This window comes from Falco naumanni, chromosome 3 (assembly GCF_017639655.2).
Source record: "Falco naumanni isolate bFalNau1 chromosome 3, bFalNau1.pat, whole genome shotgun sequence".
Taxonomy (NCBI): domain Eukaryota; kingdom Metazoa; phylum Chordata; class Aves; order Falconiformes; family Falconidae; genus Falco; species Falco naumanni.
Window position 1 is genome coordinate 120,427,483 of NC_054056.1, and position 16,337 is coordinate 120,443,819.

Genomic DNA, 16,337 nt, shown 5'->3' on the forward strand with positions numbered 1-16,337 from the left:
TAAATGCAATATCTGTTGGACTGAGACCAGTATTCCTCAAAGCTGTGTAAAGAAATTCAAGAATTCTTTTGCCTTAAATCTGCAAAATCTTTTAATGCAACAACTCCCAGCACAGGAAAATCTCCAAGGTCACTAAATCAGAAGTCAACAAGGTGGGTTCTAGGAATTACCCAAATAATTAATGCACGAATAAGAACATTTTACATAAGATTTGCTCTACTACTTATTCCTAAAATTCTGTAAGAACAGTACTTTTTGTTTGAGGATAAAGTAATTTCGTTGGTTTTTAACTCATTAGATTAGGGGATTGGAAAGTTGCACGTGTGGAATTTTAACAGCATGGAAAAAATCCATCCAGAAAATATGTAAGGTTTTTCCCCCACAACTACTTGCAGAAATCTAAATCTCTGGGCACTTCAAGCTATAAAACAGTTCACATATTTCAAATGTACACTGACTTTCACATTTCCTTTTCCAATCCAAACATCAAAACTCTTTTCTCTTCGTTTTTCATAATGTGTTTGGTTTAAAAAAATCAATGACAGAAACAAAGAACTGCGGTGGATGCAGTGCTGACTCAAGTAATCTGATAGCTCTCTAACAGATAACACATCTTGCTACACTGCACAGTCACATTCAGATAGATAATGTGCAATTATAATTCAAAAAGTGTTTGAACATAATGTTTCTGTCTTGCTGCCTAAGCTTTCAACTTATGCTTCTTTGCAGTGTTAATTCTTATATTATAGTCCATTGACTCTTACAAAAAAAAAATAAAAAAAGTATTTCTCTGGCTGTTAAAGAACTTTTTAAGTCATGACTGTTTCCCCCCCCCCCCACACACACACACTGCTGTACAATTTAAAAATGCAGCAGAGGAGGAGTATAGTGTAGTTTCTTCTTCACAGGTGAGGCTGGTATTCAGAAACTGTCAAACTCAGAACATAAAATGAGGACCTGAGGCAGAGAAACATTCCCATGACACTGGAAACATTTGGACACACGTTACTGCCAAGTACTCATGAGAATGGAGTAAAGGTGTCTGTCTGGGGAAGACCATCTAAGAAGTGCAAGTTCTCTTGCATTCTTCAATGCATTTCCTCCAGTTCCCAGAAAAGGAGAACAAGGTTATAATAAAGTAATGAAGATTTCAAGATCCCAGAGCATTAGGAGGTATTCAGAGGAAGAAATCATCTTCTCAGATGATGGAGTCTGCAGAAGGAATAGAGAATATGATCTCCTGGGATGAAGGCTGATAGTACTGAACTTTGAGAATGAGATCACCTTAAATCAAAGAGCTTCAAAGTAAGAAATCAATGAAGTTCATGTAATCTTCATATATTGTTGTAATGCATAAGGAAGAGGAAACTCAGGTGAACATGGATACAGTAGTGAACAAGGGTAGATGGACTGAAAACAGCCCAGTTGGTGGATGGATTGAAGAATCTAATGCAGGGGTGGACCGAAAGAAGAAAGGAAATACTGATACCGATATAAGCAGTCATTATAAAGCATCAGAGTTAGTGCCACCTAAGCTGGCAATGGTGAAGAGTGAAGGAAATGAGGAGTCTGTATGCAAACCCCGGGCAACAAAAGATACAGATTTACTGGTGGTGGTGTATAAAAAGATGTATGCGGTAATGGAGAGAAGGTGGAAAAGAAATTACAGCTGGACCGCAGCTCTTGAAGGCTATAAGCTATCACAGAAAAACACAAATTTAAACAAAATGATGGGAATATTAGTTTAATAGAGATGTATGTCAAAGCACCTCACCCACAGCCTTTGATAGGAATTTGTTGCGCTCCATCTTTCCCTCTTTTCCAGCAACTTTAAGCATGGAGGATCTTGCAGCTGAGTGAGCTTTACAAGATGACCTCCTGCTGTCTTCCTGATCAGCTCCATAGCTCCTTGCCTGTCAAAGCGTGTGCACCTGGTTTGTGACCATGTAACGGAGGAGGCTGCTGCCCCTGCCCTCACCAAGGCACCCACCATGCCAGCATGCTTAGTGCTTATGCTCACAAGACCAAGTGACCCCCAGATTTATGCATTCTTTACCCTTCCCATGGATGACATTTATCATTCAACACAACTGAGGGAGGCAGTTCCAGCTGTCTGACACAGAAAGGGCTACAGATCTAAACATTTCCATGTGGTACTGCAAGACTCTTCCTAACCAAAAGATCAGGTACTCAACATATTTCCGTGAATAAAGAATGAATATTGCCACGGACAGTTGATTCAAAATCATTCTGGGGAACTATTTTTAAAGATCTACAGTGCTACGGAGCTGCAAAGTTTTCTGCAATGTTACTGGAGAGAGAAATCCCCATGTCACTAGGGGAAGATTCTCCTTCTTAGTTGTAGACTGGTGAACAAATATTACTAATAACACTGTTATGAAGATATTTCTTTGTGCAGTATCCCAGATTAATTCTTCACTGCTTAGTCATGGAATCAGAGGGCATTTCAGACTAGCCTTATAGAAAAGCTGTTAACAGAAACTAACTGTGGATCATTTATTGAAGCTGATGTAGAAAAGGAATCTATGACTTCAGGTGAGGTAGTTCTACTAGAGTGAGGGCATTAATAATTCTGTAGTCCAAGGCACTGATGAAACCTTATCTGCAATACTATGCAATATTCAGGTCAAAAAAAGGTGAACTCGAACTGGAAGCGATGCAGACAGCATTCCTGGGTCATCAGGGAAATGGGAGAACTGCCTAAAGACAGGAGATTAATGAACCCGAGTGTTTCAGAAACTAAGGCTGGAAGGGTATCTGACTGCTGGTTATACATGCACCAGGAGAGAAACAGCAGGGAAGGACACGAGCTGTCTAAGCTAAAGGCTGGTGCAGGTGCTGTGACAAGTATACACACGAATACTTGGTGAGGAAAAACTTTCCAACCAGCTGGGACAAATTTCCTAAATAAGTAATAGAACAAGCCCATTTTGTATTTTCAAGATAGGACTTATTGGTTTTGTGTCAAGGGGTTAAGTATTGAGTCTCCCCTCAGTAGGGGTGAGAGAGAAAGCAAGGAAATGCAGCACACTGGAATCCAACCACGAACTCTTTGTCAGTGCCCTGTCCAGAAATGAGACAGAATTGTCATTCTTTCAGCAAAAAAAAAAAGATTGCAGCGGCAAAAAGTTGTGTTCTGCAGGAATCTCATTGACCTTACTTGCCCATCAGAGTGGGGTAAAAAGCCTGCAGAGGGAAAAGGTTCTGAACAGTCAAGGCTCTGACCAGTTCAGGGATCCAGAGTCAAGGCCATTCATCTTCAGTGCCCAGTTTTAGACGCTTTAATTGCCCCTGACTCAAGAAGGCAAATACTATGTCATTTGAGAAATCACGCTCTCTCTTCTTGTCTTTAAGGTATTTAATTTCTGTCCTTAAAATCATTAATTATCTTGAAAAGCTTAGCGAGGAAGTCTTGTTAGGGAGTGTGAGAAAAACCCTTCCCAAGGAACTACTTCACTTTCATTCTGAATGACAGTGATGAGAAAGTACTGAGACACTTACTCATGCCCCCGTATTTTGTTATTCAAGAAATACCACACTGTTGTCGCTGTCCTACAAGAAAGGTGCAATTCTGACTTTGGAATTTTTTAACCACTGTTAAAGAAAGGCAGTAAACAAGGACAGGTGATAAAGAATGGGGAAACAAAGAGCTAAAAAGCAGCAATTAAAAGACTTAGAAAATGCTGACTTTCTAAGAAGTGCAGCAGATCGGCTAGAGATGCTCAGGCTGGTCTAGCATATGGCAGAAGACAAAACGCAACAAAGTCATTGGTAAAAGGAATGAAAGTTCTGAGAATGCAGGAGAGTAATTTCTTCACGGCAAACTTTTTCTGTAGAACATAAGGATGTGGCTGTTTGTTTCATCTTAGAATGCCAAAAAAAAAAAAAAAAAGACAACATATTTCAAGTTCAAGGAGAAAGAAAATAATAAAGAAAATAATAAAGAAAGTTAAAATAACAGTAACACCAGTGTTTCCCAGCTCATTTCAAATGGAATTGCTAGATTTTTGCTAAATTTTTTTCTTTTCCAGTTTCTCATCCCATCTCAGGATAGCAGTTGCTGAAGGCTAATAAATAAAACTCTATTTTTCCAGGCTTCAGCCCCTCCTTTCTGCTAATTACAGGCACTTTTGAAGCTTTCCATCCCATCTTATTTGTTTTCAGCATGTATCATCTTTGCAATTCATTTCCATGAAACTGATTATTTCCATTTTCTGCTTCAGATAATGAATCACATCTTTGTTTCAAGAGCTCCTCATCTCCTGATCCCCTTTGGGAAGAAAAGCATGAAATTTGATACATTATCTGTTCTACCCTATTACTTTAATTAGGAATGAAGATCATGTTTCGAGAAATTGTTTGAACTTTATGAAGCATTTATTGAAATCACTGCCTTTTAAATATATACAATTGCAGAGCTTCTTATTAAAAAAAAAAAAAACAACAAAAACCAAAACCAACCCCCCCCTCAAAAAAAACCCAAACCAAACAACAAACAACCCAACAACCAAACCACACAGAAGAAACAGGCAAAACTAGAAATCAAACTATCATGCTCGGAGCAGACATAATTAACTTAAATTATTGTCTCTGTCTCATAGGCAAAAATGCCAAAGGTAAATACCAAAATGCCACCCTTTTCAACTTGAAAGAGCAGGTATAATTTTCTGTAGTTAGAAGGTAGGGTATGTTATTGGTTTGATTAGGAGTAGTGTCAAATGCAGAGCAAACGTTGACAAACACCACTTTGTGGAGTCAATTTTTGGCTGAGTTCCTTCTGGGAGATGTTTTTATCAAAATTCAGTGGGTCTATGAATGGAAAACAGGGCAGCTCTCCTTCCTTTTATACCTGTCAAATTCTTAGTTTTGTCTTTCAATTTCAAAATATTACACCACCTTCATTAAAGGGAGAAGTCTGCAAGAGGCCTATGACACTGCTCTGAGAGACAAATTAACACCCTCTCTCCTTGCACCTGCTCCTGCTTGTGCCAGTGCAGAGGTGTCTTGGTGCTTGCACAGATGTGATGTTATAGCACTGGAGTGGAGCTGGATGTCCAGGGGACAAATTCAGGTCCATTCCCATGGCAGAGAGCACTTCTGTGCAGGGGTCTAATGGACAACCTGATGGAGAGGAAGGGAAAGGAGAGGGTGGGGAGAAGGGATCCCACCATCCTTCCTTCCTCTCTTCTCGGACAGCAGATCCATCACTTCAATCTAGCAGATTCAGAGCAATGTCAGAACAAGGACAGTTGTGCGAAATTCCCACTGTCTACCTGCTCCAGCACACAGCTGAGACCTTGGAGTCTGGATCTCATGGCGATTCTGTGATCCAGTGAAGTCCTTCTAGCAGGTGCTGCAGCCCATGGCTGTGCATCTCTCTAAGCATGTGTTTGAATACAGTTGAAATTAATGAGCTTTGGTGAGTAGGAATAGCTTATGGATGAGCTTTAATTCAAAGACAGGAATACAGGCTTTGAGTTTCATAACATTCTTTGTCTGGGATTGTGGGATAACATGTTCCAGCTATGAAAGATCAGATATGTACCTTCAGTTTTCCCTGCTACGAAAGTGTTCCTGTGCTCTTGGCATTATTTCTAAAAAGAGAGAATGACACCTCCCTTTAGCCAAGGTACTTCTGAAAGCATGTGAAGATCACTCATCCTCCCTACCGACCCAGAGCAGGGAAATTTGTCCAAAAGTCCTCTCTGCGCTGTTTTGTTCTACAGCTTCTGGAGAGGCATGTTCTTCCTCTAAATACCTCAGAGAGGCAAAACCCTGGATCCAAAGCAGACACAATGAAGTTTGGAAAAAATTACTGAATGTGAACACAGGCCAATCCACACAGCCAGCTTAGATAAGTTCTGGCAGAGTAGCTGAACTCTTGAGTGCTCAACAGCACAGAATACCAAAAAATATATCCCCTACCTCTGACTTCATATCATTTTCTTTACAGCTTTTCCTATACTGTCCTTTAGTTTTCATGCTTTCCTTTGATATTTTTGTCTTCCTAGATAGCAGTGATAGGCATATTTATGCAGACCTCTTAGTAGGCAAATGCATTCCTGCATGGGCTCTAAAGTGTTTCCCGTCATGTTGTTCATTATTCCTTCAGACTTTAATAATGTTCTCAGCTTGATATGGTTAAGAATAATGGAGCATTTATTTATTCAAGAAGCTAATTAAAATACTTGGGTTTTATTTCTCTTAGGTTGGTTGATGGCTTAATTATAGATGTAACATTCAAAAAAACCCTTTCTGTGTTGGGTGGCCCTATATAACTACACCATGTCTCTGCATTTTCTCTATGACATTTACAGTTCCATGAAAAAAAAGAACAATGCAATGATGTTTGAGAGAAAATGCTTCTGCTAATGAGCTGCAAAGTTGTGATGAGCAATTACTATGTGAAACTTAAAGAGAATGTTGTTCAGAGCTGGAACTGAGTTTTCCATTGTATGACTGAAGGCAAAATGAGGCCTGGCTATTGTCTCCTCTTGCCACCTCCAACTTAGATCATAACAGTGCATGAGTGATACATGGCTACGTGCCATCCCAGGCTTAGTCCTTCAAAGCAGAGAAGTCTATGGCAAGTCAAAGACACACTGTGCTTCACGGGCTTTTGTCTTTGTTACACTGTATGCTAGGAGTGATTTAGAGCTGCACTGTGATGCCTTCCCAACAGCCTTCCAGACTTACATTTGATGTGTATTGTCTTCATGTTATAGATTTTTTTGTTAAAGATCATAAATTGTGAAATAAATGGAGACATAAAGGAGTTTTCTGAGTCAGACCATCAGAAAAGCAGTGGAAGCAGAAATAACTTTGAGCTCTCCACTCCATAAACTCCCTGGTCCTGCAGACCTTCAAAGTCCACAAGAAGAGCAGAAGGACCCATACAGACTAAATCACACTGGAAGCAGAGGCAGAACTGCATGGGGTACTCCAGCCAGGAGATGGAGGCAGCGGAACAAGATGAAAACACTGGGTGAGAACCAGCCTCTGTCAGGTACCCAGCAGGGTTCTGTGGGAACAACTGTCCTGAGAAGCTCTGGAAAGGATCTTCCTGTCTCCCACCACAGGATCTTCCTTGGCTTCTGCCTGGAGTCCTGCTGCAAACTGGACCCTGACTAATGGTTTGAGTGGAGAAAGAACAGAGAAGAGGCGGGGTACCCTGTTGTTTTCAGCAGTTTTGTATCAGATTAGGTTCAACTCTTGAGAGGATCATAAAGGGGTTGCTACATAAAGACCCCTGTGTTTCCATTCTGTGGAAGAGGATTGGAAAAAAGGAGAGCAAAAGCATTTAATCCTTGTACTCTGTCCTAAATGCATCCCTTCGAACGGCACAGCCTTTGTCACTGCCATGTGTGATGACTTCCTTATTAAAGGAGTTCAAGGCAGAGTTGCATTCATCCAAAGTAACATTTCCACCAAGTTGTATCAAAACATGACGGGATACAGAGACCTGCAGATCTTGGTGTCAACACCATGACCTGGCCAGGGTTTGGAGGCTTCTGACTCCACCTCCTTGTAGGGTTTTTGTCTTTTAAAAATAAGTATTCTGAGGCTTTTTGTAATGGAAAATTAATCTTGTCTGCAGTTTGGAGGCAACGCCAGACATGCCAGTCACAGTAGCAGGGGATCATCTGATGATGGTAACCTTTCTAGCCAGGGTCTCCCTTATCTACTTCCTTGGGTTACAGACTGTGGAGGAGTTTTGCCTGCTGCTGAGCACAGCAAGTACAGCTTCTGACCATACTGACTACCCACTGATTATTAAATCTGGCCTCAGGGACTAGTTCCTTCTGCCTATTTTAGACTACAGACTTCATTTCAGGTATGAATTTCTTTTTTCTCCTCATTTCTTTTTCTTTTTACTTCTTTTTCAATGATATTAGACTGCAACTTTGAAAGCTTGTAACAAAAAGGCTAAGGAAAGCATTAAATGCATAACTACAGTAATGTGATAGCACTAATAGGTTGGCCTTTTTCCTGGAAAGCAGGTTTATCAGCTGTAGGGGCCTGTTATAATTTTCAGACAGTCAGGAAATCTTAAAGGAGAGAGAGCTGAAAAGTCATGCAAAGAGGAAGCAAATATTTTACTAATGGAGGTGGGAGGAAGGTTTTCATCCCCTTAAGATGAAGTAAGACTTGTTAATAAAAGCCTGATAAGGGAAAGGAATTCAGTGTACATGAATGCAGACCTCAGGGAAAGAGTAGACTTTGAAGGAGAGGTATTAAAATAAGAACATTTAGTGTTCTTGAAACCATGTGTACTTTCCTGTGCTTGCTTTATTTAATAAATAACAATGACTTTTTTAGACCACAAGTGACAGTTTTGAAGACAAAGAGCTCACATCTTTGGGACCCAACACAGTGATCTAAGTTATCTAAATATGGAGAGTTTAAATATATACACCACTTAATAAACCTAAATTAATGGATATAAATCATTATTTTTATTCCAGATGAACTGTTTATTCAGTGTATCTGTCAAATTTGGATGCAATCTTAAGCTATTATTTGACAAAGGAAAATATTAGGTAAACATGGACACATACTTCCTTACTTGCAAAATCCACAGCTCAATTTCACAGGCATTTCCATAGCAACGTATTTCTAATGTAGAATCCAGGTTTACCCTTTAAATATAGGTGTCCAGTTATGACAGATTAAATATTTGTCTCCACCTCTGCTAGCAATCAGGGGTGAAAGAACTCTGCTAAAAGTTAAGAACTAGCACTGTCTAAGCTGGAATGACCAACAACTGAAGGACAACCTAAAGGCTGTATAGCAACACTTGCTGCAAGATGCACCAGGACTCTGCACTGAGAACAGGGCTTCTGAGGCTTAGACTGTGATGCTTAATTAACGGAGCAATGTTTCCTAATTATATCTTGGGAATCAATGCCATTAAGAATTGTGAAGCTACGTGCAGGAACTGAAGGTACAGGGACTCCTTGAAGAAAGCTTGAAAATCCCAATTATAATTTCTGTTAGAAGAGCTATTTGGAACCTTTTTAACAGATGTGAAATAACAATACTTCCTGTAAATGCTGGACTAAGGGGGAGTAAAATGTAGTTCCATGATCCTATTCTTTGACCTTTCAGACTTCAAAAAAGGCCATCCACTTCAAGGAGAACTCGTTAGGATCTGAAAGCTTCCTGCCCTTGTATATGCCAAGCCCTTGCTGTTGTAAAGACACATCTGTTTTGCTGTGATGGTGATCTGCTCCCTGAGAAGCCTCCTCAGGAAAAGTAGGACCAATTTCATTAGTTTAATGTAGTGTCTAAGTGATGGGTTTTGCACAGTCAACAAAATAAACCTTATCTTGTGGATTTATCCTTAAAGTGAGATTTGTCCTTCCAGTCAAAAAATGAACTTGAACCTCTTTGGTTTCACGGACACCAGATCTCTGGTGTGAGGCTGGGATATATGAGCCAGTGCAATCAAATCAGTTAAGCCTGTCAGTCAGAGGACTCTGCTATCCTCTGAAAACAACTTGTGAGCAGTGCAGCGCGTGCTTTGCTGCGCTGCATGCCTGCCTTCTGAATATATGGTAGCCTTGAAGACAACAAGGAAACTACCTAAGCAATGCTGCTGGATGTGTTAATGGCATTATATGCCAGGATCTGCTCGCTCTGAAGGGCATGGGCAGCTCCAGCGGACACTGTGCTTGCAGCATAACAACAGGCAAATCTTAATTGACAGGTTTTCCCTGATAGACCATGCCTGTTGGCAATGGCACCTTCTCCCTCCTGTCCCTCCTGCCCTGAGGAACAACAAAGATGGGGAAAAGCCTCCAACACACCTGAGGGATGTTGTTCACTTTTGCACATAGCGTTTGGTCAGAGATATGCTGTGCCTGCTTGCCTTCGTTACCCAATGCCGCATGAAAGCTTTTATGATCAAAGGAGATGACTAAAATGGTGCCTGTCTACAGCTGATACACCAGAGGGCTTCAAAGAGTTTCAGTGAGTGGGAGATAAAATTTGAACTCTTCCTGAAACCCAGCACCTGGCTAAGCCACGTGGGAAGGTTCCCTACAGTAGTCCTCTCAAGGTTAGCAATATATTTTGGGGTATGTTATTTAACGTCCACGTGGCAATCTTAATTACATTTTATCTCATAAGATGCAGTGGTTTTTTGTTATTCACAGTGAATGTTCTGAGAACTAATGTATTTTAATTGATAAACTATTGTCTCTTAAAATACGTAACTTATAGGATAGGAAATTTATCACCATGTCTTCCAAAACTATTTAGCAGGAACCAGCCACAGCTCCACATTATCCACACCAGCCAACCCACCGCCCCTGGAGCCAGCCCACAGCTGGATATTATCAATGTTAATTAACCCAGCTTCATTCCTCTGTAATTCCTCTACAATAACTATGGGTGTTCTGTCTTACACTTTTACACCTAGTTCAGGTACAGCAAATACAGGCTTCAAAGAAAATCCCAAAGCTGTCTTTTCCCGTATGTTTCCCACCTTTGCTAATCTGGTCAGATAACTTTTTGTACACCCAGTCACACATCCTTTCATCTCTGTCCTAGCCAAGCTGTAGGTCTTTAGTAGCAGGTAAGTCATGTCCATCTTGTGTAGTGGATGGAGCCAGACCATCATCCCTCTGCCTCAATGAGGCGGTTCCTCCTACTGTAGCTTATGTATCTCATGCGTCACGTGTGATTACACCAGTGTACTCAACAGAAAAGGACAAGTTCAACACTACCTTTGCGTATCTTGCGGGTTGCTTCATGGTGCTACTGATATGGGCAGAGCTTCAGACACGGAGAATTGCATCAGGATCAAAAATGTGCTTGCTGGAACAGCAGAAAACACAAGAATGTTAGTGTCTGCTGATGGAGTCTGGGTTTGGTGACCTGGTCCTTTACGGATCTGAATGACACATCTTTGTAGAGAGCTTCAGGGGCTTCAGCCACAACTGAATGATAAATATCTCCCTGCATACTTGCTACAGTAAATGAGTAACTCATGGTGGATAAATGTGTCCTGCAGCATGTATTGCTTAGAGACACTTTGGAAATCATCAGGGAGTGAAGAGAAAGTCTTAGGAACATGGAGGGTCATTTCAAACTACCTACAAAGCACAAGGAGAGAAAGGGGGCTTTTCAAGCTGTTAGTTGCTCTTCGAAAGAGTTAATTCTTTGGGAACTGTAAACACTTAAGTCTACAGCTTTTATTTACTTCAGGAGTTTCTTTTAGTCAGTAAGTATTCTTTATAAATGGAGAAAGTGTATTCTTGACATAAAAATCAAGACACTAGATATAATTCAAGTGTACATTATTTCACTGTCGAAATAGAGGTATATTGGTGTGTTTTGCTTGCCTTCAGTTTGGGTGCCAGTTTTTCATTGTGAGCAGTTCAGACCCCAGAGGACATTAAAAGAAAACTTCTCTTTAAAGCACAGGAGTTTATATATACTTCTAGGCCATAACTTCCTCTTTTTATGTGCAGATATGATTCAAAACTGTTGATATCTTCTGGTGCCTGGAAGAACTATGCCTCTGGGTCTTCACTGGACGATCTTTGCCATGGAAACACATGCTTTGTCCCAGCGCGTCACCATTTCAATGGGTCAGGAAGGTGACTTTTTAACAAGGGTGGCAGGACACAGAGATACACGGTGCATACAGCCAGTCTCTGAAAATACATTAGATTACTGCTTGTCCTTCTTATGTCCTTCCTGTCTTCATGTTTTTGTGTTGGCCAGCTCCTCTTTGGGGTAAATATTGACTTTTGCCATATACTCTGATCTTCATTGTTTATGATAGCAGTGCTAATATAATACAAATTACCTCCTCCAGATCCCTTTTTTTGTTTCAGATTTCAGATATCCTGTTCTAAACCTCCAAAAAGTTGGCACTGCCTTGACTCAAACGCTATTAAAATCCTTATTGTAATTTTCCTTTACCTGACTCCATGTCCTCTAAATTTCAGGTAACCACGATTCCCCTTAGTCCTCAAACTCCTTATGCTATATATTCGATAAAATATGAAACCACCCCCATTCAAGATCCCACACTTATTTCTGGATATCGGACAGAAATACCCTGCTTTTTCTTCAATACTTCACCAGCTTGATTCACTGCTCCCAGAAGCCTATGTGTAGCCACAGCCATCATGACCCGCTTTCCTCTCCTTTTAAATCCACAACACTAGGTGGTGGGCAGATCATCTTCTCTGCAAGAGTTTTTAGTAATTTAATATTGTTTCCTCACTTTATCATGTTTCCTAGCAATCAGAATCAGAGAGGTGGAGCAAACACAGGGAAAAAGGAAGAAAGAAGCAGTGAAAGAACAGCTAAATCAACATAGAATATTAATGGAGACATATAAAGAAAACATAATTTATATTTCACTGATTTTCTTAAGTTTTGAAAACCAGGTTTTCATCACCATGAAAATGTAAAAATTAGTTAGAGATAAATACAACACAACAACATTGCCAGACTGATCTCATCATAATTAACCTATAGACATTTGAAACCTTCTAAAAGACTTTTTCTTGCTACATCGGTTTTAAGGTCATTTTCTCCTTTTATTTTTGCAAATACTTCTATAATTACTAACGCTCTTTGAAGAAGTGTTAAACTGAGTATATCACTTCTAAATACTAACTAACAATTCTCAAAATAAAATGAGTATCAGAAATGCAACACGTTTGGGTTTTTATTCTGTTTACTTGTACACTCATTAATTTGAGAAAATAAGCAAATGGTAACACTTTGGAAAAATACTAAGGACTTAATGTGCTTAATTTTCTGAAGTTACTTCTGCCCTCAGAGGGCTAATGTAAAGCCTGTGCATCATTCCAAATATATGTAGGACTTCTTTTCAGATATAAACAGTGCATACTCCTTTCCTAGGCACCTCACTGGGGTCAGAGGTGATTTGTATCTTCCCAAAGTAATTTGAGACCTAGTAAATCTTCAGCTAAATAGTTTTCATAAATAAAATATTTTTAGAATTGCATGACTCCTTAATGTACTAGTCCTGAAAGTCAGTGTATTAATTACTGTCAAGGAAGGCAAGAAATTAGTTCTAGGGGGATCTCATTCAGACTGATGTTAAAAATTGCAATTTCTTTTTGATTCTTATTCACTGCCTTATCTACAATTAATGGTCACTGTCCAGGGCATAACCAGGGATGAAAGACCACACAGCAAACCCAATATTACCAACACAAGTGGCTGCAGACAAATGAGAATAAATAGTTTGAAAATACTTCTGGATTTGTTCCTTCAGTAAGTTGTAGGACAGATATTTTAGAACTCCAGGAAAGCTCCAGCTGGACTTGAATAAGCAGCCATAATTTTTATGCAACATTAATGCCAATTAAGAAGGCAATAAGACCGTAGTTATTTTCTAATTATAATTGACAATAACAATCTTATTAGATTGCAATTGGTATATAAACACTATGAGTTTAATGTGTAAACAGAAACCTGATTATTTGAGTCAAATAAGAACTGTTTTGAAGCTGACCACATTAAGCTAAAAGTGCGACTGCTAAACTCAGCCTCTGTTTCACTGGCAATCTACAATATTGGCTATATATTAGTTTAAGATAAATATGTTACTTAGTATTACCTGAAGGGAAGAGGCACACACATCTGTCAATCTAAATTTCTAAAAAATCTGACTCCCAGGACACCAAGATCCAGAATCTCAAAAATTTCAGCTGCTTCAAAGATATTTAGAAGCCTAGCTCCCCTGTTGAGTCAAACAGTAGCGGCTGCAGCGGTTCTGTGGGTATTGGACTTTTATAATCATTACAGCAAAATTTAGCTCTTTAGCTGCCCAGATCACCATGGCAGCTTTAAGTCTTAATCATAGTGAGCAATTGAGCATAGAAAATGAAGTGGGTACATGCTGTCAGATCTTGAAGTGACTGATTCACTAAGCATGCCCTGAGAAATGCGTTTTGAATAAAAGCCTTTGTCTCGCTCAGGCAGAGGTGCACAGGTGCAACATGAAGGACAGCAAGTTCCCTGATTTTATCAAGGTCAACATGTTAAACCTGGTTATTGCACAGAGAGGCTGCTGCCAGGGGAAAGCTCTGGGTGTCAAAGGAATGCGTGAAGGATCAGAGGCCTGATACACGGCTAGAAAAATAAACTTTCTTTTGTTGCAAAGTCTTTGTAGGTCCTGAGGTCTTCAGGTTCATGATACACCAATTCAGAATGAGTTTCTGGAAGCACTGTCATATGGATGATGCATAAAACAAACCTAACAAAACGTGAGTGAAAAGCTCAACATTTCTGGTCATTAAAGTGTCCAGTGACTTTTCTGAGATTCTGTCCTACTCATACATAGCGTGACAGCCTGTTCCCATCCAGTGAGCAAAGCCTATGTACAATACAGGTCTGTGTGGAGCACACGTGAACATTTTAAGCTCAAAGTTAAGGTTTCTTGTTCATGTATATCTGGATCAAAGCTCCTTGTTGCTGTCCTTCAGAGAACTATTTATTAAGTCATGCCAAGACAAGAAAGGCATGGCCAAGTACCAGCTCTGGACATCCTATTGCAGCCCCGCAGAAACTCTCAGCCCACTTCTCCAGCCTGGTCCATGAGGGGAGTTAAGGGCTGCTCTCTGCTCAGAAGATGAAGATGTTTTGAGCAATGTTGCTCGTGAGATGTTTTCAGTCCAGAGCACTGCTCTGTGGTTTACTGACTTACACCAGAAGCAATTTTGGACCCACAGAGGCCCCACGTGGTGGCTGAACCACTGGTCCCCCTGAGAGGCAGGACTGTCCCACCCACTGATCAGCCAGCATTACTTACCTTTGTATGATAGTTCTCACCATGTTTCTTAGGTTAGCAGCAACTGTCCTTGTTTCTCTTCCACAGAAACATCCTTGCCTTCAGTCAGGGACCTCTTGAGGAAATGTCTGTTTTGACATTACGCCACAACAACCCCATCACAAAGGGCACCAGGATGACTTCAACCACCCTAACCACCCCTCAACACAAAACAAGCAGTCTGCCAGGAATTATCAGAGATCGACAAGAAGGCATGGCAAAAAGACAGCACAAGGCAAGAGAAAGACCCAAAATGGACAACAAAATCAGACTTCCAAACGAAGGAGTATTAGTAGCTGAGCAACATGCAAGAAGAAGTGCTTGAGTGCAAGCTGCTCCTTATCTAGCTTGAGAATTCAGTCTGAATAACGACTTATTTGTTGTTTGTTGACTCCAAAGGAATTGCACGACAGATTGTGCTGCAGATGTCATTGTCTAAGGGATTCTTTTTTCATCAGCTTTACTTTTAGGGAAGAAAAATGAAGTGGCAAACAACATTTATTGTTGGTACTTACCAAAGTTATTCCTGCAAGCAAAAAGTGTTACGAAGTTATGAGCTGGATAACAGAACTGGGTACATTTTTAAGGCAGTGGTTTTTTGTTTCGTGAAGTAATAGATCTGCAAATGGGCATAAGAGGGCATTTGTAGTCAGAAGCTTTAAAACACATTTAATTGGGAAATGCTGAGATTATATGTTGGTTTGTAAGCTTTTCCTCAGGGGAAACAACTATTATTATTACTAAATTTTTCCAAATGCAGAAAAATTCAGAGAATAAATAAAAATCATAGGAATGCTATAAATTCCAAAGCATCCATATTGGAATGCAACTTTATAATATTTTAATATACATTATAGACAAGCATCCATATTAGAATTTAACTTTATCATATTTTAATATACATTCATAGACAAACCTGGCAAAACCATGTGTTTATGTAGAATTTAAAGCAAAACTACACTGTTTAAAGCAGACACAGGTGTTCAGTAATGAAGGGCTTCATTCCACCTTCACTGACTTCAGTTGTAGAACTGCTGTTAACTTTGCTTTGCTGGAACTGGGATCAGTGACTTTGCTAGAAGCAGGATCTGTGATTGAGAGACAACAGAAGAAAATATGTTATTTTTTGGATTAAATTATTAAAGGCTGGTGATCCAATAAAGGAGAGTAAACTGACAAACAGAATCAGGTGAAGACAGAAAGAGTGAAAAATTCCCAGAGGTGCTTGAAATTTGTCTGTCCTCCCTCCCTCCCTCCTTCCCTCCTTACCCTTTTGCCTCCTTTATCCTTGCTTTGCTTCCTTCCTGCTTGCCTTCCTCTGTCCTGTAAGCAGATAAACAGGGTGTAAGGACAAGGGAATGCAGAGCGAACAGAGAAATCTGGCCTCCTGTAGTGGATCACACCCTGCTGATCGCACCATCTAGAGACAGTCTCTGAAATCAATGCTGCTTCTTAACTATTGGAAGCGTTTGTTAAATCCTGCTCAGTCATG